The sequence below is a fragment of the Trachypithecus francoisi genome, unplaced genomic scaffold (genome assembly GCF_009764315.1).
Source record: "Trachypithecus francoisi isolate TF-2019V2 unplaced genomic scaffold, Tfra_2.0 Lachesis_group13, whole genome shotgun sequence".
In the NCBI taxonomy this organism is placed as follows: domain Eukaryota; kingdom Metazoa; phylum Chordata; class Mammalia; order Primates; family Cercopithecidae; genus Trachypithecus; species Trachypithecus francoisi.
This window is the reverse complement of record NW_022681458.1, coordinates 3,048,642-3,074,754: the sequence shown is the minus strand read 5'-3', so window position 1 is coordinate 3,074,754 and position 26,113 is coordinate 3,048,642. Positions and strand designations below refer to the sequence as shown.

General features: G+C 53.1%; 1 protein-coding gene, 1 long non-coding RNA gene and 1 pseudogene across 2 annotated transcripts in view; 1 reads left to right on the top strand and 2 right to left on the bottom strand.

The window, feature by feature from the left end:
* Positions 1–6,694, top strand: part of TWIST2 (twist family bHLH transcription factor 2) — a 60,489-nt gene extending 53,795 nt beyond the window's left edge. The window contains exon 2 of the mRNA XM_033229661.1: positions 6,001–6,694. The gene's annotated coding sequence lies outside the window, so the exon portion shown is untranslated. The remainder of the gene's footprint in view (positions 1–6,000) is intronic.
* Positions 6,695–15,509: 8,815 nt separating this feature from the next.
* On the bottom strand, positions 15,510–19,228 carry LOC117094311. The gene is made up of 3 exons (XR_004441488.1): positions 18,464–19,228; positions 16,968–18,208; positions 15,510–16,366 (listed from the first exon to the last, which is right to left on the bottom strand). It is a non-coding gene; the product is annotated as an uncharacterized LOC117094311 (long non-coding RNA).
* Positions 19,229–20,007: 779 nt separating this feature from the next.
* LOC117094310 lies at positions 20,008–25,697 on the bottom strand (annotated as a pseudogene).
* Between the last annotated feature and the right edge of the window lie 416 nt (positions 25,698–26,113).

Here is a 26,113-nt window from a genome sequence, read left to right as displayed (position 1 = left end):
GTGTGTTTGAGGTAGTGTGTGATGTGAGGTGTGTGTGATGTGGTGTGTGTCTAATGTGAGGTGTGTGATGTGGGATGTGTGATGTGTGTGTGTGATGTGAGGTGTGTGATGTGGGGTGTGTGTGATGTGTTGTGTGTCTAATGTGAGGTGTGTGATGTGGGATGTGTGATGTAGTGTGTGTGACGTGAGGTGTGTTTGAGGTAGTGTGTGTGATGTGGCGTATGTGTGTGATGGGTGTATGTGCGTGTGTCTGTGTGCGTGTTCGTGTGTGTGTGTGTGACTAGAGGAGATTTCACACGTGTGCTCACCCCTCAGCCTTCTTCCCTGCCGTGCTGGTTCTGACTGTCCAACAGTGTCTGTGGCACTTTACCCTTCCCTTTCTGCTGTAGAGTCTACCTGCGCTTTAAAAACTGATCCGTGTCTTCTCTGTGTTCTAGTTGCTTACAAACATGCTTCTGCCCTGCTAGATTTATCTGATTCATCTCAGCTTTTTCAATAACTAGCAGCATTCCTGGCACATGATAGATGCTCAAATATGTTGCAGGAATGGAAGGAAGAAAGGGAGGAAAGAAAGAAGGGAGGACGGAGGAAGGAAGAAGAAGGAAGGAAGGAAGGGAAAAATGAATGAGTTGGTGAAAGGATAAATGGATAAAAAGAAGGAAGGATGGATAGATGAATGGATGGGTGGAGGGAATGAAGGATGGATGGTAGATCAGTGAATGGATCAGTGAATAAATGGATGGATGGAAAGATGGAAGGAAGGAAGGAAACGGAAAGAAAGAAAGAGAAGGAAAGAAAGAAAAAGAAAGAAAAGAAAGAAAGAGAAAGAAAGAAAGAAGAGAAAAGAAAGAAAAGAAAAAGAGAAAGAAGGAAGGAAGGAGGGAAGGAAAGAACGAAGGAAGGAAGGAAGGAAGGAAAGAAGGAAAGAAGGAAGGAAGGAAAGAAGAAGTAGGTAGCTGGGTGGCTGCATGGGTGAGCAGGTGAGGAGATGGATACATGGCCTTAGAGTAAAACTCCTCTCCCTTGGCCCACCCTGCCTCTCCTAGCTCTTTCCTTAATGCTTCTGTCCCTTTGTTAGGCCTTGGGGATATAGAGTTGAATGAGGCCTATCACCTGCTCATTAGGGCCCGGTCTGGTGTGGAAGAGACAACTGAGGCACCCTCTTGGTCCAGCCACAGCTCTGCAGCTCCACCCCGCCCCCACTTCTGGCCCAGGCAGGCAGATACAGGGAGGTAACTGCACGCAGGACGCATGCACACAGTTCCAGGTGGCTTGTGTATGCAGGAGGCACTCCCCAGCCCCAGATGTTTTACATTTGTTGCAGAGAACGCGGCCCATGTCAGCAGACATGGCTGGGGTCAGGGTGACATCAAGGGGGCCAGGCCCGGAGGCTCTCGGTCAAGAAGACTAATGAACCTGCCGCCCGTTTCTGCCTGAGCCTGGGTCCCCTCGGGCATGTGAAGCAAACCCTGAAACCCACCACTGGCCAGGGGACGGCCCCTGTCATTTTTGGCTTTTCGTGGATGATACGGTATTTCCCCTCGGAGGGCTGGTTCAGCTCATATATCAAAAGCTGTGGTAATTATTTCCTCCCACTGAGGAAGGCTTCCATTTAGCTTTCTCTACCCACCCCCCTCCCCCACTTATTAATTATCTAATTACAACCACATTCTCCAAGAGAGAGCAGCCTTTGACTTTCTGCCCAGGACCACTTAAAAAAGGCTTAAATATTTGGAGTGCTCTGAACTTTGAAAAGTAGTGTGTGTGTGTGGTTTACATATGCATGGGTTTCAGGGAAAATACGTCTTGGCCTTTTCAGACCCTTGCCTTGGTTCAGTAAAGGTTCCGGGCATTCTCTGAGGATATAGGCTACTGGGGTGAAGCCTGGTGCTTGGGGTTGGGAGAGGGCTGGGGGGCTGGGGGTGAAGGAGCAGAACCACACATCCCCCTTGCACACTGCTGTGTAGCATCAGACACCCACGCCCACAGGGACACACACGGACCCACGCACACAGATGCACACACCCACACAAAAACATGCACACTGACACTCCCACAGGAACACACACAGACCCACTCATGAGGAGGTACATGCTTACACACACACACTGACACACGGACCCACTCACGTGGATGTACACACAAACAAACATGCACATTAGCACTTCCACGGGAAAACACACTCACACGGATGCACACACACACACACACCTACACACTGACACTCCCACAGGAACACACACAGACCCACTCATGAGGATGGACATGGTCACACACACACACACACATGCACGGACCCACTCACACGGATGTACACACTCACACACATGCACACTATCACTTCCACGGGAAACACACTCGGATGCACACACACACACACATACACGCACACACTGACACTCCCACAGGGACACACAGACCTACTCATGGATGCACATGCTCACACAGACACACACACGCAACTGACACAGACCACCTTACATGATGCACACACTCATACATGCAATTTATGCAACTTGCACACGGACACACACTGACACTTCTGGACATTCTTTCCCACTCACACACTCTCACATGAGTGGGCACACTCACAGACACACACACGCAATGTCACCGAGCACCACGTCACACGTTCCTCCAGCTTCCACCTGTGGCTTCCACATCCTGTCCCCAGTGCCTGGGGCCTCCCTGGACCTCCTTCCCTGCAGCAGAATCCTCACGGTGGCCCCTCTCCTGGCGGCTGCCTCGGGGAGCCCATGCCTGCCTCTGGGCTGACACCCACCCCTCCCACCACGCTCGGCCCCTCTGCGGGAGGAGGTTCTTGTCGCGCTGGTTTGCCCCTTAGCTGAGGGGAGCTCTCTAATCATTCTCGCTGAACACATTCCCGCTGAACACTCGCCTCCCACGAGCTCTGCCGGTCAATTGGCTATTCTCATGTTTGTGCCACAGGCATGGGAGTGAGTCCTTACGTGGGCCAGGCCCTGTGGTGGGCAGCAAAGGTCCTGGGGCTCAGGGCGAGTCTTCAGAGATCCCTGCTAGAGCTCAGGACAGGAACACAGGACAGGATAGCAACACAGCTTGGGGGCTGCTGCAGGCTGGCCTGGGTGTGTGGCAGAAGCAGCCTGGGGCGCGGTGCGGGGCCTGCCTGTGTTCGCCTCACCCCCGACCAAGTGCTGATGCCAGCAGTATGTTCCCTGCCCTGTGGGCCCCACTGCGGCACCCCAAGACCTTGAGCTTATGACACCACCTCCCTGTGCACCCTGGGACTCAGACGCTGGCCCCAGCCACCTCCCAGCACCTTCTCTTTGAGCTTGGCGGGCACAGAGGGCGGTGCGGCGTCGGGGTCCCCACCCCGGCTTCCTGGAGGACCTGGACTTTCCTCCTGCCTGTGTCTCCTTCCCCTGCGGGTGGGAACAAGGCTCTGGGTAGTGCCTGAGTGGGTTCTTTCTCCAAGGCGCTTGGGACAGCAGGTTGCAGCCCGGAGCTGCACCGAGCCTGACACACCCACAGTTGGACTGGCCCACAAGTGCGCTTAGAAGTCATTTGTGTGGTAGGAGGGGACCTTGTGGGGCTGGAAGAATTGTGTGTCTTGATCACAGTGGCGGGTGCAAGAAACAACACACATGATGAAACTGCAGGAAGTACACATATGCCACTCACACGCAAACACACAATACACACACAAAAACACACACACTCCACATACCCATGTACACACATAAACACACACCATGCACCACACAAATATACCACACACTACACACACACCCCACACTGTACATACACACCACATACACACACACACCACACACAAACACACCACATCCCCCACATGCAGACACACACCACATACACCACACACAAACACACATCACGCGGCACACAAACATACCACACACTACACACACATCCCACATTGCACATATACACCACATAGACACACACATACCACACAAACACACTACACCCTCACACACACACACACACCACATACACCACACACCATACAAACATACCACACACTACATACACCACACTACACACTGTACATACACACACACAAGCACACCACAGCCCCATATACACACACAAACTCACGCCACATACACCACACACCATAAAAACATACAACACACACACACAGACATACCACATACACATACACATAGATAACATATCGTACACACTGCCCACTATATACCACATATACATATCCCACACCACACACAACCCCCCACACAAACACACACCACATACACCATGCACCACACGTATCACACACTACACACACACCTCACACTGTACATAGACACCACATACACACACAAACACCACACACACACAAACACATCACACCCCCACATACACACACAAACCACATACCCCACACACCACACAAACATACCACTTGCATACACAAGTACCATGTACATTGCACACTATATACCACACATACGTACTCCACACCACACACACCCTCAACAACACTCCACACACAAACACACACCACACACACCCACACGAGTGATATATGAATAAGTTCTTGGTGTCTACTGGTGTAAGATGCCTGGGTGTGATGTGGTGACATCATTGTATGTATGGCATACAACATGGTATATAATATACCACATGTGGTATGTCATCTGTGTGGAGATGTATGTAATATGTTTGTGCAGTGTGTGAGGTGTATGTAGTATGTGGTGTATTTGTGGTGTGTGGTGTGTGTTTGTGTGTATGTGGGGGTGTGGTGTGTTTGTGTGTGTGGTGTGTGTGTGTATGTGGTGTGTATGTACAGTATGGGGTGTGTGTGTGGTGTGCGATATGTTCGTGTGGTGTGTGGTGTATGTGATGTGTGTTTGTGTGTATGTGGGGGTGTAGTGTGTTTGTGTGTGTGTATGTGGTGTGTATATACAGTGCGGGGTGTGTGTGTAGTATGCGGCATGTTTGTGTGGTGTATGTGATGTGTGTTTATGTGCATTTGAGGGTGTGGTGTGTTTGTGTGGTGTGTGGTGTGTATAGTGTGTGTGGTGTGTGTATTGTGTATGTGTACGTGGCAGTGTGGTGTGTTTGTGTGTGTGGTATGTGTATGTGGTGTGTATGTACAGTGTGGGGTGTGTGTGTAGTATGCGGTATGTTTGTGTGGTGTGTGGTGTGTGTGGTGTGTGTTTGTGTGTATGTGGGGGTGTAGTGTGTTTGTGTGGTGTGTGGTGTGTGTATTGTGTGTGTGTACGTGGCAGTGTGGTGTGTTTGTGTGTGGTATGTGTATGTGGTGTGTATGTACAGTGTGGGGTGTATGGTAGTGTGTGGTATGTTTGCATGGTGTGTGTAGTGTGTGGTATGTTTGTATGGTGTGTGTGTGCGTATGTGGGGGTGGGGTGTGTTTGTGGGTGTGGTATGTGTGGAAACTGCATGAAAGGCACATGGGACATCTCTATGTTGTTTTTGCAACTTACTGTGAATCTATAATTGTGTCAAAAGCACAAATTTTAAAGCAAGAATCCCCCGTAGACAGCTCCCCCCAGCGGCTGACCCATTTCTCTGCGTCCTCCTCCCTGAAACAGCCCTCGGCTGCCCAAAACCCCGCAGCTCCCTCGGGCCTGTATAGGGCCAGTGTGCACATCCTGTCCCCAGGCAGCCTGTTCTGAGGGGCTCACCCACAGCCAGACAGCATTCACAGCCAGGCCGAGCACTGGCCAGGGAGAGGCCTGGCGTGGTGAGTGTGAGAGAGTGCACTCGGGGGCAGGAAAGGGCACTCGGGAGTGGGAAAGGGTGCTCTGGGCTTGGCCTGGCCCTGGGGGCAGGGGTTGCAGAAGCTTGGCCTGGCCCAGTAGCAGTCACCTGTCCCTTGTCTTTTGGGAGGAACGTGAGTAGAACAGAGCCAGCTCTCTCAAGGCCTGCCCCGTGTCCCGTCCCACCCAGCCTTGGGACAGTCTTGGGACAATCCTGCAGGACCCCGAGCGAGGCGGCCTTAGCTCACCGTCCCCCTTCCTTATCTTCCAGGCTGTCCGTCGCGTCGGCAGCGCAAGTGGAATTGGGATGCATTCGAGTCTGTAACTTCTGAAACCTGAACAACCTCAGGAGGCCCTCACCTCTGCCCTCCACCAGCGTCGAGAGAGGGGACAGCAGTGACATCGGACAGAAGACCCGGGCTCCCGTCCTCCCCCAGGAAGGTCCCCACGTGGGAAGGGCACTCCCAGCCCTCTTGCTGGTGACGTTGTCATGGTCATCTTGTCTCTGTTTGGATTTTTCTTCTGGGTCTTATGTTTTGGGGGAGGTTTATTCTTTCTGAAAATGTCTAGATTCAGGAACACATTTATGAGGATTTGGATTTTGAATTTGTATTTCCCTCTAAGTGCCTTTTTTAATGTCTATTTTTTTAATAAAACAGAAATGCATTCTTGTACAATTCTGTTGAAACTGGACCAAGGCCCTCAGAAGAGGACCCCCGAGCTCCTTCCCCTCCCCCGAGCCTCTGCCTGATTGTTTCAAGTCAGCCTGGAATTCTGATTTTCATGCCGCTATTCTTTTTCTTTCTCCATGATTTGCTCGGCTAGCCATTTTTAAAAAATATTCTCTGTTCAGTGTATATGTTGCTTGTTTGTTTTATTTATTGAGATATTTTTACAAGCTAAGTGACTGAAGTGTGGCTGTGTATCCTGCTCCCCACCCGGGAAAAATAAAGACGTCCGCGCAGCCGTGGTCTCCCCATCTCTGTTCTCATCTCTACTTCGCAGCTCAGGGCATGGCCTGAGAGAGTCAGAACAGGTTGCAGGAATCAATATTGCTTCACTTTAAAAGGCACGAGAGAGGATGTGAGACGTTTTATACTGTGCATAATTGCAGAAATTTCTAGAAACTACCAACTCTAACACGGTTGCCAGTGTGAACAGACCCGGGCCTGGGAGAGCAGAGGGGGGCCTCAGCCCTTTCCCAGTGCCTGGTCCTCTGCTGCTCCCCAGCAGCCTTAGCACAAGAGACCATTGCTGTCACACCCATGCCCCACTCTTGATACAGAAGCATGCCCATCCTGTGCACCACCCCTGCTGTCCAAAGTCAGGGCCAGCCTTCCCTGCTGCTCACCCTGGGTGGTATTCCCTGCTCTCCCAAGCATGGCATTCATTTGTGCCATCACCTGCCTGCCTGTCCGAACGAATCACTGTCTGCTCCACGTGCATCCGTGCCATGTTGACTGTGAGCTCACCAGGCAGCTGGCTAAGGATGGAACACCCGGATGTGCAGGTTAGGTTGGAATCCTGCCCAGAAATCTCACAAGGACCATGATCTGCCACCAAGGAGAGTCAGCCCAGGTCTGGTGCAGGTGGGCACCTCTGCATGAGGGCAAGGGCTCCATGCCCTGCCTGCTGCCTCCTTACCATGTCAGCACCCATGAGCACTGTGGGGGTGGGTGGTGCTTGTGGACCCCAGGGTGGAGGCTTCCAGCTCTGGGGACTGTGAGTCACCAGGTCACTACCCTGAGACACCAAAGGCATGTCTCCTGGGGGACACCTGGTACCGGGGTCTGCTGGGTGGAGCTGCTCACCAAGCAGTGGGCACACAGAGCCCACCCAGCTCCCAGACAGGGGTTCTAGAAGTAGGGTTCTCTGGCAGGATGGCGGTGGCCTGTAAGTCTCATTTCCCACTCCCACCCTGCCCCCAGGTCCACCATGGCAAGGACACGAGCTCTAGAAACACCAGCATGACCTCAGCTTCCATCTGGCTCCTGGTGGTGACCTTGGCGCGGCACTGGCTTCTGCTGGTGCTGGCATCACCATGAGGGGCCCTGAGTGCCTGTCCAGGTGACAGATCCCTGAAGCGCAAGTCCCAGAACCCACTACATGCAACAAGCACAAAGACACACACACACATGCATACATCGCACACACACACACTACACACATGCATGTACACACACAACACACAGATTCACACACTGAACATGCACACACCACACACACACGTGCATGTACACACACACCACGCACACATGCATGTACACACATGTGCACACACCACACATGCACACACACCACACACAAATGCACACACTGCACATGCACACACCACACACACATGCATGCACACACACCACACACACAAACATGCCCACCCTGCACATGCACGCACCACACACACACATGCATGTACACACATATGCACACACCACACATGCACACACTGCACATGCACACACCACACACACATGCATGCACACACACCACACACATGCCCACATTGCACATGCACACACCACACACATGCATGTACACACATGCACACATACCGCACATGCATACACACCACACACATGCATGTACACACATACCACACACACCCACACCCACACTGCACATGCACACACCACACACACATGCATGCACACACACACACCGCACATGCACACACACCACACAATGCACACACTGCACATGCACATCACACACATGCACACACTGCATATGCACACACCACACACACATGCATGTACACACACACCACACACATGCATGTACACACATACCACACACACACATGCACACACACCACACACGCACACACACTGCATGTGCACACACTTGGCACACTTCAAACAGACGCACACATACCCATGCCACATGAATGTCTGCACATACGACCAGCACACACATGCACACGTGTGCACACACGAGACTCTGGGGAGATAGAATAGCGCAGCAGTGGTCCCAGCAGCAAGAGGCCCTGCCCTCCCCCGTACTGTCTGGCATGCTCTGCAGAGGCCTGCAGGGGCCACGAAGACCACGAAGGCCACGACACCCTCCTTCCTGACGTGATTCAAATAGAAATAATCCCAAATCACGCAAGGCAAAGCTGATGCACGGTGGGGCCAGAAGGAGCCTCTTTCTTGGTTTCCAAGTTAAAAACTTCATTCTTCCTCTGCCCGGTGCCTGAGCCTGGTTTCCTGCTCAGCAACAGCCCCTTGTCACGTTTGTGGGGGACCCAGGCCTGTGAGTGTGCACACCCAAGTCCAAGGCAGAGGAGGCGAGGAATGAGAGGGCCCCTTGCAAATGAGGGAGCAACCTGACCCCACGTGGGAGGTCAGGAATGGGGTTCAGTGGGGGCCTCAGAGCAGTGACCCAGCCAAGGGGGTCATCCCAGGGCCTCCCTGTGGCGGCTGCATCTCCGGGCGTCACTGGCGGCTGCCTGTTCCCGGCCCACCCACCCCACACTCTGGTCGGCATATCAGGGTCTCCTTCTCCCCCAGCCCTGGCTTCTCCTGGGGTCTCTCCTGGGGCTTTGTCTCCAACTCTGGGTGCCCTAGGAGCCGGTCACCAACACCTTAGGCTACGTGGAAATACGTGGCCGTGAATATGGGCTCACTTCCTGTTTTCACCCCTGCACACACATTCCTGGAAGAGGTGCCGAAAGATGCTTCCAGAACACGCATGTGTGTGTCTATGGCTCCATACGCACGCTGGCATGCGTGTATTTGTGTGTGTGTGATGCATGTCTATGGACGCAGGTACATGCTGTCCTGTAACCTGCTGCTGGCTCCTCCTCCCCAGTGTCGTGGGGCCACTTCCCCACACTGGCTCCTGCTCCGGGGTCTCACAACTGCTCTGGCGTCAACCAGAGCCCTCTGCGGTCATGGCCCTGAGAACAGACCTGTGAGAGCTGGTGTGCACATACTTTCAGGGTCAGATGACGGAGTCCGCAGAACAGGAGAGCGTTCAGAGCCCCAGGGGCTCTCTAAAGGAAAACATACCAAATCCCCCTCACCTCCACCTGTGTTCAAGGGCAGCCCGACGGAGTCCCCAGCTGTCAGGCGACCAGGTCAACCTGAGGGGCCTGGGTGCAGACGTGTGGGATGAGGGAACCTGGAGGGGGCAGCAGCGCTGCTGGGACCTCTGCACCCAGTCAGGCCCTGGCATCGCAGACCATCCTTGAGGGAGGGCCATTGGCCAGGCAGGTGGGGGCCTTGAGTCTGAATTTCCCTGCAGGGCGAGACACGCTGGGGGCGGGGGTTCCTCTGCAGGTCCACAGGCTCAGATCTGAAACACAGCCTTGGGCCTGTGCAGTGGCCAAGACCAACACGTCTCGATGGAAAAGTCTCACTCTTTGCTTTTGAAAGCAACTGCAGACGGAGGTGGGACTCTAGGTTGTAGCTGATGGAACACAGGTCCAGTGGGAGCCGGGAGTCATGGGGCAGCCAAGAGGCAACGGGAACTCAGCCCGAGGTCAGCCATCTCCCTGTGGCCCCAGTGCCGTCTGCAGGGTGTTGTGTGGCTCTGAGTGCATAGTGCGAGGGGTTGCTGGCAGCCCTGAGCACCCCAGAAGAGGAGGTGGGGGCCCTCACAGGAGACCTCTGGGTAAGCCTCTGGGTAAGGCTGAGTGGGAATGGGCTGTCTGGAAGAGCGTGGCCTGGGTGGGCAGGGTGCGTCCTGGGGAGAGGCAGTATACTCCACGTGGCTACAGAGGCCAGGTGCAGCCTTGTGTTATCCTGTGCCTGCAGGGCCATGAAAATGGCGGTCAGTCATAGAAACGATGCCGTCGGAGGCTCTTCAAACACCTCCCTGTGTGTGGCATGGGTATGCCTGAGGGCCGCTACACATAGGGGCCAACCTGTAAAGAGGCAATCTGCCCCACAGATGCCTTCAACCCACAGACTAAGATGCCACGTCGTCTGGGGCCAGGGCCATCTGTACCGTCTCTGCATCCTGCTTCTCTGTGGGCGGCATCACCCACACTCTGTCTCCCGCTTAAGCCCTTTGGCTTGGGGCGAGACAAGTCTAACCCTCCATCCGTGGAGCGCCGCCTCACTGCCCACACAGGATGGGAGCCGCCTGAGCTGCAACGGCCAGGGCAAGCAAAGGCCCAGAGAGCATGGCGATGGCAGCCCTCATGGGATTGAATGTGGGCACCTCATAACCGAACGATAGGGCAAAGGTCTGTTCTGACTCCCAGCCCGTAGGAAGACTCAAAGTGTCCTTTCCCTAAAGGAAGTCAACAGCTGCCTGGGAGGGTCAGGGCTCTTTAGAAATAGCCAGGCCCTTTGCCTGCTCATGGCCACACTGGTTTACACCCCAGTGGGCTTGACTTTCCCCCTCCAAGCCCCAGTCTCCCTGAGATGAAGACCCCAATATCTACTCCTGGGCCTGCTCGCTGCCAACTGCCAGTTCTGTCCTCCTGAATAAAGACTCTCATCCCGACCTGGGCTGGGCTTAGGGCTGCCTTTTTCCTGCCACCCTATCCAAGGCTGAGTGGACTCGCCCATCCTCAGCCTTGGAGTGATGCTTCCAGCAGGTCTCATCACTCGCTGACTCAGTGATTCAGGAAACAGGCCCGACTGCTGAAAGAAAGTGGGGAGGGCATGAGTGGGAGCCAGAGGAGGGGAAAGGGATGGGAGGGGTGCAGGGGTGCGTTGGCCAGGAAGGATGACCAGGCTATGCCCGGGTTCCGGCGGTCTAGGGATGAAGCGTGGGAGGGAGCAGGGAGGGCAGGAAGCTCTCCGGCAGCTCTGCATTGCAGGACGTGTGTTTAGGTGTTTGTGTGTTTACACATGCCTGATTATCAGTGTTCCCCCCTGAAATCCTCCAGAAGAGATGTTTACATCTGCACCCCTGGAACCTGTGGATGGACCCTACTTGGAAACAGCCTTTGCAGATGTAATTAAGTTAAGGATCTGGAGATGAGACCATATGGATTTGGGGTGGCTCCTAAATCCAAGGCCAGCCTTACAAGAAAGGGCAGTGGGAGATTTCAGAGAATGCCGGGAGATGATAGAGGCAGAGATGGGAGTGACGTGTCCACAAGTGAGGAACGCTGGAGAGCAGCCTGGAGCCAGTGCTCCCTCAGAGCCTCCAGAAGGAACCAGCCCCACCACACCTCGATTCAAATGTCTGACCCCAGAACTCCGGGAGAATCCACTTCTGAAGCCATCAGTTTGTGGTTGTTTGGTGCAGCAGCCACAGGGAATGAATACAGACCCTGAAAGTGACATCAAAGAAGGAATGACCTGCGAATGCACAGCAGAGAGGGCCGGGGGCAGCCTGCAGACAGGAGACCTTGGCAGGCTCACGGAAGATGAGTGGGAAAGGGTGGGCAGCTCCTCGGCTGAGCCTCGAAAGGGGAAATGCAGCAGGGAGGCCTGAGTCTGGGAAGCTGGACCAGCAGGCTGGTCCCAGAAGGACTGGGGACTGGCAGGTGACAAAACCTCTAATTCTGAGGTACAGCATGGGGCTGAAGCCGCAGGACTGGCTGATGGTCTGCAAGAGGCATGGGAAGACCCTCTTCCCAGCTCAGAGTTGATGACCACCCTCCCCCACTCCTGCCAGCTGGAGGAGTCCAGGAAGGGTCTGAACCCCAGCACAGCTGTGTGGAGCAGGTGGGAATGGAGGATTTGGGGTAACTCTAGGAGGCTCCCCGCTTCTCCCCTGCTCAGTGCCAGCTGCTGGAAGCCCAGCCTTGCCTCTCCAGGCTGGAGGCAGGAGAACCCCTCTCAGCTGCCATTATAAATGGACACCCGGGACAGACAGGCCAGAACAAACACACAGAAGAAAGAGCACAGGGGAATGGGGAGAACCACGTCAGAAGTGCTGTCGGAGAGAAGCTCCCGTATCTCCGAGATACAGCAACAGCGAAAAAGAAAACTGAGAATTCCAGAGATCTCCTTGAATTAGGAACACCATTTTTTGAATGGAAACTTTAGTAGCAGTTTTGGAAGATGAAACGAGGGAAATCATAGGCAGCAGAGCAAAAAGACAAAGAGAAGAAGAAGAAACAAAAAAACAACAACAAAAAAAACAAGATTTGAGCAGAGCACGAATCCAGGAAGTCCAATGACGAGTCCCAGAAAGACAGAACAGAGAGGAGCAGGATTCAGAGCTTAGAGGTGCTTCCAGGTTGAAAGGGCCATGGGAATGTCCTACACCGAGAAGGAAAGAAGGAGGAGGGAGGGAAAGAAGCGCGGCCCGCAGCGGCACACACAGTGCTGACGTCGAAGCACTAGTGCTGGGATGATGGAAGGAGCTAGTAGTTACCGTCCCTCTCCCCTGCCCAGGTCTGAGCAATTTGGAAAAATAAAACAACAGAGAGGCGGGAGAGGGCTAAGTGTCACCTTTACAATCAGTGGAGGCTCAGCCAAGGTCAAGACCATCTCCGGGAACCCAGTGGGCCTGGCCTGGGGTACCCAAACCCACTGCCTTGACCACACACCCAGGCTCTGGGACTAGAAGGAAGGTGGGGTGGGCTGCAGGAACCCTGTGAGTCTTTCTGAATCTCCAGGGACATCACTGCTCCACGCTGGAACACAGAGAGCCATGGGAGACAGGCTATGGGGGACTCCATTGTGGAAACAGGAGTGGGGAGAAGCCAGGCCCCCTGGCCTCAGCAAAGCCTTGTCCATTGGAACCACATTGGACAGCCCCACAGCAGTGCTGGGACAGTGGGTTGATGGCTTCGACCACCGGCGTGGGGACCCAGGTGCCCTGTCAGTTGTGAGTGCAGAGTAAAGACATCAGCAGCAGCCCCAGGCCTCCCCACCAGGACCTTGCAGGACCCCAGGCCCGCGCCCAGATTCCGTGGTTTAAGGGAAGTTTGGCCGGAGCTATGTGTGAGGTGTGGCAGAATGTGGGGCGCTCACAGCTGGAGTGGCAGCTGGGGTGGCAGCAGGCGGTGAGCTGCCACTGGGGTGGCGCGGTCGCTGGAACTCAGGACACTCTGTGGAGGCTGCTGAGGGCTGCGCACGACTGGGAGGGACAGAGCTAGGGAAGAAACTCTGGCCTGCTTTCCTCCCGTCACTGGTCCCCTTCCACAGGCCGCCACTGACCCCCAACCAGAGGGCACAGAGCCCACAGACGCAGCAGGTGGGTACAGAGCAGGGATCTCTGGCGCAAACGGGAAAAGGTCAGCTCCCCTCCCTGCTGGCCTGGCTCAACAAGCTCCTTCTGGTTGAAAACCAGAAGATCTGGGAAGCAAAGGATCCCGCCTAGAGGACAGCAACATCCCGAGCAGGGTTCCAGGGTGGCCTCAGGCAAATCAGCCCAGTGCTGGGTGTGTCACCAAAGCAATGTCTGCAAGGAAAGCAATGGCGCTGAGAGACCCCAGGTGTTTTGTGTGTGTGTGTGTGTGTGTGTGTGTGTGTGTGTATTTTGTTTTGTTTTGTTTTTTTAGCAAAGTTTGGGGCTGAACGAGTGAAAAGTTCATAAAAAGCCACACACACACCAAAAAAAGAAAAGGGAAAACAGGAAACGAACAATGATTAACTTTAAGAAAAACAAAATTTTGAAAAGGAAAGAAGTGGGATTGCAGTGCAGTATGTGATTTCGTTTTGCGAACTGTGATTGTATCACAGTTATAACGATGGAAACAGTAAAACAGATTCAACTATTAATTAAGACTTAATTTAGAGAGGCGCACGAGGAGCAGAAACAGGTGGGAAGGTGGATGTTGAAGAGCTGAGTCCTCGGTTCCCGGTGTGGAAAGACAGAAGATCACGCCTAGAACTGAAGAATTCATAAAGAACATTCTAAGCATGCTATTATTATTATTATTATTTGAGATAATAGTATCTTGTTAATAATAATAATAGCTTGTTAGTATTTTATTATTTGGGAGTATATTATTATTATTTGAGATGGAGTCTTGCTTTGTCAACCAGGCTGGAGTGCAATGGCACAATCTGGGCTTACTGTAGCCTCCGCCTCCCGGGTTCAAGAGATTCTCCTACCTCAGCCTCCAAAGTAGCTGGGATTACAGGCACCTGCCACCACGTCTGGCTCATTTTTTGTATCTTTTAGTAGAGATGGGGTTTCGCCATGTTGGCCAGGCAGGTCTTGAACTCCTGATTTCAGGTGATCTGCCCGCCTTGGCCTCCCAAGGTGCTGGGATTGCAGGCGTGAGCCACCGCACTCCACAGCCTAAGCATGTTATTTTTAAATATGGAGATAAATACCAGAAGAAATGGATAAAAACACTGAAAGAACCCTCCCAACGCTGGGGCTCTGGGATGTGAAAGGAGGAAGACACGAGCTCTTTTCCGTTGTAAGCTTGTGAATATTTTAGGACAGATGGATAATAGGTAGACAGACGATAGGTAGGTAGATGATAGATTCATCTGAGATTAAAAGCTTAAACTTAAAAATTACACCATAGTGAACAGGGAACACTTCTACGCTGCTGGCGGGAATGTAAACTCACACAGCTGCTATGGAGAGCAGTGTGGAGACTCCTTAAAGAACTAAAAGTAGAATTACCATTTGATCCAGCAATCCCACTACCGTATCTACCCAGAGGAAAAGAAGTCATACAAAAAAGATACTTACACATGCATGTTTATAGCAGCACAATTCACAACTGCAAAATCGTGGAGTCGACACAAATGCCCATCAATCAACGAGTGGATAAAAAACTCTGATATAGAGATAGATAGATAGATGATAGATAGATAGATAAATAGATAGATATGATGGAATACTATGCAGCAATAAAAAGGAATGAACCAACAGCATTTGCAATGACCTGGATAAGACTGGAGACTATTATTCTAAGTGAAGTAACTCAGGAATGGAAAACCAAACATCGTATGTTCTCACTGATATGTGGGGGCTAAGCTTTGAGGACACCAAGGCATAAGAATGACACAATGGATTCTGGGGACTTTGGGGGAAGAGTAGGCAGTGGTGAGGGATTAGAAGACTACAAATAGGGTGCAGTGTACACTGCTCAGGTGATGGGTGCACCAAAATCTCACAAATCACCACTAAAGAACTTACTCATGTAACCAGATACCACCAGTACCCCAATAATTTATGGAAAATAATTACACCACAGCAGGAGAGATTTTAATGGTCGTTGTGTGTAATAAAGAGGTCCATGTCTGCACACACATTTCAGGCTTTATCAGTTTTCCCATGGGGCCATTCTAGGGTTCAGTCGCGTCTCCTGGGACAAGCTGCCAGCATCACGTCCCCTTGGTACTCAGTCTCAGTTGTGTCATTGGATCCACTTGTCAGGAGAGACTGACTCCTTAGGTGTGCCTGAGAAGATGGGAGGAGCCACCAGGAGTCCGGTGCAGGAACGTCTGAGTGGGGACGACGCAGTAAGCGGCCGGTCTATTGGTAACCATGTCTATGCCACAGTCACCTTTGCTTTCTCACACATTCGTTGGACAGAGAGGATTAAGCCCATGAAAACGCAAGTAACAGGGATTCTCTCCCTTATCCCCAATTCACAGAGAAGCACACAGAGGTCTGGTGAGGCGAGCTGACTTGCCTGGGAGTAAAGGGGCTGTGATTCCAGCAGGGCCTGCCTGACTTCCAAGGCTCCAGAGCTTGGAGCCTCATGTCACCTCCTCCCCCGTCTGTGGGCACAGGCATGACTTGATGTGAAAAGCCTGGAAAGTAAAATGCATCTGTCTTAAATGCACTGAGAGAGGGTCAAATTTAAAATATGTCTTCAATGCATTTTAATCAAGTATTTCTCTTGCAGTGAGAATGATCATACCCCAGTCTGACAGTTTCATATCAAATCTCTTCAAATTGTGTTATCTTAGAGTACCCACATGTGTATGCCTCCCTTGGCCAAATGAGATAGTTCCTTAATGGACATTAAAACTGTGATCTGAAAAGCTTGTTGAAAATATGGACAGAGGCACGTAACATGTAGGTCCCTGGAAGCATTTCCCAGAAGGCACAACCTACATCCCTCTGAGCCTCCAGGACCGAGGAAGCCAGAAGCCCCATTCCAGGAGGACACACGTCATAGAAAAGGCATCAAATAGCCATTGACATGGCAGGTCCCACCATTCATCTAGCAACAGCTGGGACGGCACTAGGCAGCCCATGCTCCCACAGTGGCCTCGGTCCTTAAGAAAGAAACAGGACCTGTTGGATTAACTCCTCCCAAACGGAGTGTGCCCAGCAAGCATTCTTACTGGAGGATTCTCCACCAGGAATTCCAGGGCCAAGGACTGGTATTCCAGCAGAGACACCCACCTTCCCATCTGCTTGTCTCAGCGTGTGGCAGCATGTACCTTCCACCTGCGTTTTAGGGACTCACCACTTGCACCACTCCATCTGTTTCAGTACCCCCTTTGTCGACATCATCTCCACCTTGGGGAGGACGGTGGTGCTGGAGAAGCAGGAACACTGATTCTCTCCTCCCCGATCTGAACGGGAGCTGGGAGGGCTGGGCCTGCAGTCTTGAGGGGCTCGGAGGAGTCTTGGCTCCGTAAGCTACTGGCTGGCCAAACTTCGCGAGCAATGGGGTGGAAATGCCCAGGAAATGTGCAGAAGGAAGAGTGCCCTGTGCTCTCTGCTCCCCTTCCCCACCTGAGGGTGGTGGATTCTGCCTTTGCTGGCTCAGTGCCTGGACTTGGCACGGCAAGGCCTCAGGGTTGGTGAAGAGACAAAGGTGGAGAAGTCGGGACAGGGTGAGGACTGGAAGTGGCTGGGAGTCACCTGTGGAGGAGAAGGAAGGACGGGACAGGAGCAAAGTGGGAGGCAGAAGGAAGTGTAGGAGTGCTGGGGGCTGGGGTATCTCTGGGTTCAGGGCTGAGAGTGAGGGAAGCAGTTTGGGGGGAGTCATAGCAAGCAATGCGGAGAGTGGCCAGGGAGAGAGAAATGTTAAGATTTTTGTGTACGTTCAGAGTACACCTTCCTCCCGCAAGCATCTTGGGACTTCAGTAAAGACTTGAACTACTGGGGCTGCTCTGCTTATGGAGTGGCTATTCTTTTATTCCTTTACTTTCTTAATAAACTTGTTTTCACTTAAAAAAAGACTTGAATTATTTTGGCATTAGACAGTGTGATGATTAATTTATGGTCAGCTTGGCTGGGCCACGGTGCTAAGATATTTGGTCAAACATTAATCTGGATGCTCCTGTGAAGGTGTTTCTAGATGACATTAGCATTCGAGTAAAGCAGGTGGCCCTCGTCCAAGGGGGTGGGCCTCACCCAATCAGTTGAAGGCCTGATTAGCACAAAGAGATTGACCTGCCCTGAGCAATAAGGAATTCTGCCCCCAGACTGCCTGAGGCCTGGAACTGGGACATGAGCTCCTTCCCAGGTTTCCAGCCTGCCGGCCCACCCTGCAGAGTTTGAACTTGCCAGTGTGAGCCAGTTCCTTAAAATCACTCTCTTCTGATGTGCACAACTTGAGTGGCTCTGCTCCTCCGGAGAACACGAACCAGCACAGTAGTGTCTTCATGAAGACATAAGTCCTGTATTAGAGGCCCCTGGAAGGGACAGGCAGGTGCTAAACTGAAGGCACCCACAAGGGGACACGATTGATGTCTATCCTGGGTCTTGGGAGTCACACAGGGGAGCCACAACCTGGGCTGGGACCGAGGGAAGGCGGCTTGGGGATCCATAACCCACACAGAAAACAACCAGATAAGAATAAAAGCAAGCAACAAATGACGTGCAAGAAGAAAGAGACAAAGGCTCTTATCCTAAGAAAAATGCAAACACCTAATGATAAAAATATCCACCTCCTGAGATGGGTCTCAGCTCCCGCCTGCCCTCGTCTCGGCCTCCGTCTCGATGGTGCATGAGGGCTCACAGCACCTTCCTCCAGGATGAGTTGGGGCAAGGCATGAATACGCTCTGCACGGGTCCAGCACCCAGGAAGTGCCCAGACACGGGCGCAGTTGCTGCTGGCCATGGAAGGGGTGGCCCGGCCACCTCCCCTCTCCACTTGGCTTCTTCCTCCACAAGCCGTGGGCTGGGCTGGGTGTCCTGCAGAAGCCATCAGGTCTGTAATGGGCTGAAGTGTGTCCCCCTGAAATTCACACGTTGAAGTCCTGACCACCAGTGCTTTAGGCTTTCTCTGAAGGAGGCTTCTCTGAAGGAGGCTTTCTCTGAAGGAGGCTTTCTCTGGAGAGAGGGTCTCCACAGAGGTCACGGAATTAAAATGAGGTCATTAGAGAGGGCACTGATCCAATAGGGCCAATGTCCTCATAAAGAGATGTGGGGACAGAGGCAGACACAAGTAGAGGGAAGGGGAGGTGAAGGACACAAGCGGAGCTAGCACCTGCATGCCCAGGAGAGAGGCCTGGGACAGAGCCCCCCTGAACAGCCTGGGAAGGACCCAGCCCCGCCCACACTGTGATCTAGGGCTTCAGCCTCCACCGCCCGGACAGGATGCGTTTCTGAGGCCTGAGCCCGCTGCCCTCGGTGCCTCGTTGCGGCAGCTCCAGGACACTGATACAAAGCTGTCACACTCCCTGGCCACGACTGCTCTGAGAGTCACATGAACAGTACAGAAAACGGTACAGAGATGTGCGACCAGAGGTGCAAGGCACCGTGGGCCTATTGATGTCCCAAGATTGCAAACCCCTAAGGCAGAGTGATGGTTCCTCTCGCCTGTGTCTGGAACAGACCTCCCTGGCTGGAGGGAGGACGGGAAGGTGCCAGCAAGGAAGACAGTGGTGATGCCATGAGGCCAATGATGGTGATCATTTGATACCAGACAGAAATGTTTCCCACCGTCCATTCTGGCACTCAGCATAGAGTGAAATCACACACAGGCACAGAGAGGGCCAGCCCCAGACAGCCACTTCCTCCTGCCACCTGCTTCCCTCCCCACCTGCCTGCAGGAGAAGCGGGGGGCAAGGCTACACACCCTCACTTTGAGCACGTCCTCTGTGGAGACTTGGAGCTGGAGAGACAAGAGGGTCCTTGGCCAATGGCAGATGACACCCTAGAGAGGGGCCGTCTTCCAGGGATGCCATGTCCAGCCCAGGCCACTGTCTGATTGGTGATGTCCCTCCAAAAAGCATAAGGTGACTGGGCGAGGTGACACACATCTGTAATCCCAGCACTTTGGGAAGCCAAGGAGAGCAGATGGCTTGAGCTCAGGAGTTCGAGACCAGCCTGGGCAACAGGGCAAAATCCCATTTCTACACACACACACACACACACACACACACATCAGCCAAGTGTGGTGGTGCATGCCTGTAGTCCCAGCTACCCAGGAGGCTGAGGTGGGAGGATTGCTCAAGTCTGGGAGGTCGAGGCTGCAGTGAGCTGAGGTGGTGCCATTGCACTCCAGCCTGGGTGACAGAGCAAGACCCTGTCTCAAAAATAGGAACAAATATTTTAAGTTGAGCTTCAACTTCAAAACGCTGTCTTAGGGGTAGAATGCCATCACCCCCACCCACCTGCAGACTCCCAACTTCACAAGTCTTCTGAGAAGTTCTCTGCTGTTTGGGAATTTTCAGGGCTGGGGGGCAGATGAAATTAGCAATTTGACCCCCTCCCGCTGTATCTAATGCAGCTCTGAAGGACCTCCAGCCTTTCTGAGTGACTCCCTGGGCCCGTCAGCTCATCTACATATACTAAGCTCAGGGCTTCAAAATCAAGGCTAAATTTCAGAGAGCAAAAGGTCTGATTGCAGGGCCATGGAAACTCACTGATCCCCGACATGCTGTGCTCAATGCAATCGGGGGAGAGGACAGAAGGGTCCCTACTTTAATTTTGAGTCTGCTACCTCCAGGCCCAATATGTCTTCAGGTATTTTTACTCTCAAAAATGTTTCCAGTTGGAATGCAGTAAATTAGGTCCATCTCCTTGAGCAAAATTGAGATCGAAAGGCATTTAGGAATCATTTTCAACATTCCAAGATCTGAGGAGGAAGAAGGAGTTGAGACCTTAAAAGTTGAAATCCCAGCCGTTCCAGAAGCGTGTGCTGGGCAAAGCAGGCCTCTGACGTCGCCCCTGCCCTTCCTCGAGCGTGAGCTGCACGTGTGGACGCTGATTCTTCTCTGCCAGCAGCAGCTCCAGGGATGCCCTGGCGCCTTCCAAGTTTGCTGGGAAGGAGATGAAGTGTTGGCGTCCCCAGCCCTCTCTTTGAACTGGGTGCTGGACGTATCTTGCTTCCTATTTCATGGTCTTAGTCCTATTCTGGCGTCCTGGTCCTGTTCTGGGGTCCTGGTCCTGTTCTGGGGTCCTGGTCCTGTTCTGTGGTCCTGGTCTTCTACCTAAAACATTCTATGCTAAAAGCTTTCCAGGCGTAGATCCATATAACTTGAGGCTCACAACAGCATCCCAGATGGGCCTGGGCCAAGACACTCTTTCAGAGAGGGTTTTTGGCTGTCTAACCCATCAATAAGTAAAAAAGGACAACAAGGAGAGAAGTAGATATTTAGGAGAAGGGGGTGGGGCTTAGCACGCAGCATCACCCCCACTGTTTCAGCCGCCTCCCCTTGAAGGGCTCAGTTCCAAAAGGCAATTTTACTGCAGGGGAAACAACCTGGGAAGAGTGTATGGACTTGACCTCGGTCACACTGCAAGATAACAGCAGAAACCAGCAAAGATCCAGGGCCTTCCAAAGCCAGGTCCCCGCTCCAAGGGAGGAACCAAGGAGAACCAGAGCCTGCGTAAGATGGGAGGCCCAGGAAATCACAGCCCTTTGCAAATCCCCAGTGCCTGCTATTCAAACACACCTTCTGGCCTCTCCATCATACCCGACCTGGGACAAGAGAATCGGCTCATCCCAGAAGGATACTTGGCACAGCCATGCACCCCTGCCCTGCCTCTGCGACAGCAGCCTCTGCAAGCATGGACAGGAACCAATTCAGTAGTGAATCACTGCCTCTAGGTACCTGGAGTGTCGCACATGGTTGGCAAAGTGTCGCAGTCAGCTGCCTTTCCCTTGCTTCCTGCAATTTTGGCATCGGCAGCCGTTCACGTGCTTTGTCCGGGTGTTTGGTCTTTTCCCAGCATCACTGTGGAGACTACAGAATCCACTGGCACAGGCTGCAGGTGGGACCCAGAGAGTGAGAGGCAGGTGGCCTCTGCGTTGCCGCCCAGGGAGAGGTAGATGGGGAACTCCATGCAGAGCCTGAGCCTGGGTTCCTGCTCTCAGGGCAGCAGGACCAGCCGACCCGTGGAGAGGGGAGCTCTCCTTGCTTCCATCTGGGCCATGACAGCCAAGGCCAGGAAGGTGTCCCCGCCTGGGACCTGAGAGCCTCGGGGGGTTTGGCCCTTGGGGTTCACATTCCAGGGCTTAGAGCGAGGAGCCAGGGAGCTGAGGTCCAAACCCAACCAGGTGAGGAGGGGCATGGAGGGGAGGCGAGGCGAGCTCTCATGCTGACTCCAAAGCAAAGCCTTCCCTTTGAGCGCAGCAGAAACATTTGCTGCATTCCAAGCTGTGGAGCAGTAGGGGCTGAGAGAAACAGGGGCGGTGTGGGTTCTGTTTTTGCTGAGTGTTGTCTCTCCTTCGGTTGTCCCACAGCCGAGGTTCACAGCACGTGTCATGCTGCGTTCCTGGAAGAAGCAGAAAGCCACTGTTGGAAACGGAATTTGGGTCTTGGTTTCCTCAGCTATAAAATAGGGATTAGAAACCTCCATTCTACCTTTCTTGTGGGTTTTTGTGACAATGAATAAGATCATCTACATGAGAACATTTTGCACAGGATCTGATTATTGATTTTGAGCCAAATAATCAGATTATGTGCAGCAGGCTTTGCCATAGACTCTTACGCCTCTACTTCCCAGGCCCTTCAGTGGCGCCCACCTTTGCTGTAGCCTGGTGTGCGAGGGAACGGCCCAGCAAATCTCCGCAGAGCCTTCTGGGGCCTGAGTGTCAGCTGAGACTAGGACCTGTGTAGGACGGGGCCCTCCACATAGAAGAAAGTCTGAAGGAGGAAGGGAAATGGCCCCACGCTGCTCCGAGGTAGGCAGAAGACGCTTTGCAGAGCTGAACGTGCAGTGAGTAAAATAACCAATGAATTCCAGTCCATGAGCAAAATACTCTACACAAACCTTATTTGCGCAATGCACATAAGGCACCATCTGCCTGTCCTCACCATGTACTTCACTCAGCCTCAGAGTGACAGCTTGGAATGAACAGATGACATCACACCGCTGCCCTGGTAACACAACGCTGAGGGCTTTTTGTATGTTTGTTTTCAGCCATTCGATTAATTGTGAGGCGTCGGAACTAGTGCGTATAGGATGAGCCTGGGCCCACCCTCCTCAGGAGCAGGGCCAAACAGCCCTCCCCAACGTCTCCCAAGGACCTGACCACTGTACCCTGAACTTTTCCCCTTCACACATACCTATTCCCACCCATTCAGTAAAGACATTCAAGGAAAATGTTTTCTCTGCACATACCCCAACTCCCAAATGTTCTTTCATGGCTGTTTCCAAACAGCGAGCATGCTGTTAGCAGAAGCTTAGCTGAGCCACTGCACTCCATCCTCAGGTCTCCAGTGAGGGAAAGTCAGGATCCAGGTGGGGAAGAGAAAGGTCACACACAGTCTTCCCTGCCTCCCACGCCCTCAGCAGTCCCCAGCTTCCTGTGGCCCCTTGTTTGGGGAACAGCCCAGCAAACCTTTGCAGAGCCTTCTGGGAGTCAGGTGAGGCTGAGGCAGGGACTCTCAGAAGACAAGGCCCTCCACGCAGATGAAAGCCTGAACCAGGAGTGAGAATGGCAGAGTGCTCCTTGAAGATACTCAGACAGGGCTTTGCATAGAGGAATGTGTCTCTCAGGCTTTCCAGGAGCGGGGTCCAGCTAAGCTCAAGGCCAAGGAACTTCATAGAACAAAACTGCCCCCAACCTGCACTCAAGAAGGATCAAGGCTTTGTGCCAGGGGGCCACAGTGTGGGGCGTCTCGGCTCTGGCTGGACTTGGGGGAGGTGACAGGGGCTGTGAAAGGACAGCCACATGTCCTGTCGTTTCCCAGGCTCTGCATGGCTGGGCATGGAGGGTGGCCGGAGGCTGCTGCCTGTCATAGGTAGCAGCCAGGGGCGGGGCACAGAGGAGGGTGCCCTTGAGGTGGGAAATGGGGGTCTCTAGTGGGGGTCTGCAGGCCCAAGGGGCTGGAAGCAACAGGGTACCCAGTTGTGCTGCTAAGCCCCCACTCGGGAATGTCTGAGCAGAACGATCTCCACGCCACAGAGCGGCACTGCTAGCTGCACACGTGCCTCCTCCTGGGGTCCCATGGCATTTAGGGTCTCGGGTTTCCAAAGGAGTCCTGCAGCAAGTGCTTCATGGCCAGTGCATAGAGGCGTCCAATGCAGTCTCCATGGCCCCCATCACCTGGGAAGGCCTTCAGGGGAGGTGAGCAGAGCTCTGGGTTGGAGAAGAAACAAGAAGGTGGCTCAGCCAGCGTGAACCCCGGGACTCTAGCTGGGGCCGGCTGCCTTTCTTTAGGGTGGCCTTCTGCAGAGCTGCCAGGCCAGCATGGGGAGCCCCTGGGGATGTGGAGGGAGCAGGGCACTCGGTCCCCACTGCATCACTGAGCGGCTGGATCAGACTTCTCCTGAAGGTCCCTGAACCTTTGGCGTCTCCACCGAGGTGAGTGCACTGTCCTTACTGCTTACCTCCATTTGGGCTGGAACTCCTGTCTGTTTACAACACAAAAAGTTCCAACTGACAGGGTGCTCAAAACTGCCACCAAAAATAGAAATTACATCACTGTTGCTAAAAACAGTTGTCTGTGCAGAATTTCAGGAGGGAGAATAAGGAAATCTTTCTTGATACATTGACATCCCAACAACCCACATCCAAAGAGTAGTTTCCAATGACACCGAAGAAAACAGGAACTGCTGCCAGGTGTGCCATCCTGGGAGTCCCAGCGAAGGTGCCATCCTAGGAGTCCCAGCGAACATGGTGACCTAGGGCTCATCTTGACCCCTGCCAGGTGTGGGCGGCTTCTGCACAGTCCATTCCCACCGCTGGAAATAGAGCAAATGGAGAGTTTTCTGATTTGACAAAACACAGCATAACAAAACAACAGAAACAACAGCAAATAGCCCGAGTTTTCCTCCATGTCTCCATCTGCAAGGAAGCAACTGTGGAAACCAAATAGAACCAGCAGCGCCACTGGGGAAAGGAATGGGCCGATAAATGAGCAGAAAGGACCACCCAGGTGTTCGCTGTCATGCCAGGGGGGTTGTGTGGGTGCTCCATGTTTTCGATGTCCAGAGATGAGAAGTTCCGGAAAGGTACTGGAAGCTGAGCTCAGTCCCCGCTCCTCAAGCTGGAGTGTCTCGGCCTGCTTCCTGCAGGTCAGGGTGCCTGGACTGGCAGGTGGGAGGATGCTCACTTCTGACGGACACACCAGAGACAAGGCCCTCGAGACCTCTGCCCATGCCCTTCTTGTTCCGTGGGTGCCATTACCACCACAATGCCCTCAACAGAGCCCTAAACAAGGCGCGCCCAAGGAGCAGCGTGCGGAAGCCCCAGAGGAGGTCCTGGTCCGGAACCCGGATCCCCAAACACTCACATCAGAGCAGAGTGATCCAGCGTCCCACAAGGGTGGGGGAAGTCTTTATTCAGCACGCAGCAGCTCCAGCGTCCCACGAGGGTGGGGGAAGTCTTTATTCAGCAGAGTGTTTTTGCTCATCTGTGTTTTTTTCTTTGGAAACAGACTTTTCACACAGGATGTGACTTCTTTACTTCTTAGTCTTGCCTCTGTAAAACTTGTTACTTCTTTAGTTCTGTTCGGATTTTGAAAACACATCACTTTGATGCCAAGATTAACAAATGTGGCTCTTTATCGTGTTGGAATTGACCCAACAATTCACAGATTAAAAAAAAAAAAAAAGACAAAACGAATCATGTTGGAAAACGTTGCACATTCTTTTTGTCAGATGGTCCTGCTGACCCCACAGGCCCAGTTCCTCCCACTGCCCATTCTTGGGAGTCGTAAGATTTAATAAAAAACAAAACCAAAGCTCCCTGCCTTCATTTTTATGTCCTTTGTGCTGACAGTGTCTTCCTGCCACAGCCCTTCTGTGTAAACAGCCAAATCTCTGTCCCTCCCCATTGGCTGATTGGAGCAGGGTGAACACTGGACCAGATGGTAGCCAACCACTAAGCTGCCAAGGGCCGTGGCATGGGTGGCCTGGATCAAAAAGATGAGTCGGCCAAGTGGAGTCCTCCTGGGAATTGGGAAACACAGAGGCTGAGCTCACTGGCTGCAAGAGCGGAGACCAGGAGGATACCTATCTGGATTCAGCAGCAGGGGCCGTGGAGGCTGCAGTGTGTGAGCCTTGAGCAAGCTGGGGAGATGAGGGACCAGGACCTGTGAGGACGGAGAGGGAGCAGGCTGGCAGAGGAGCCACGGGGGAAGCAAAGATGACCACACTGCCCTTGGAGCAGGTGGAGCAGGGAGTCTCCAAGATGCCTG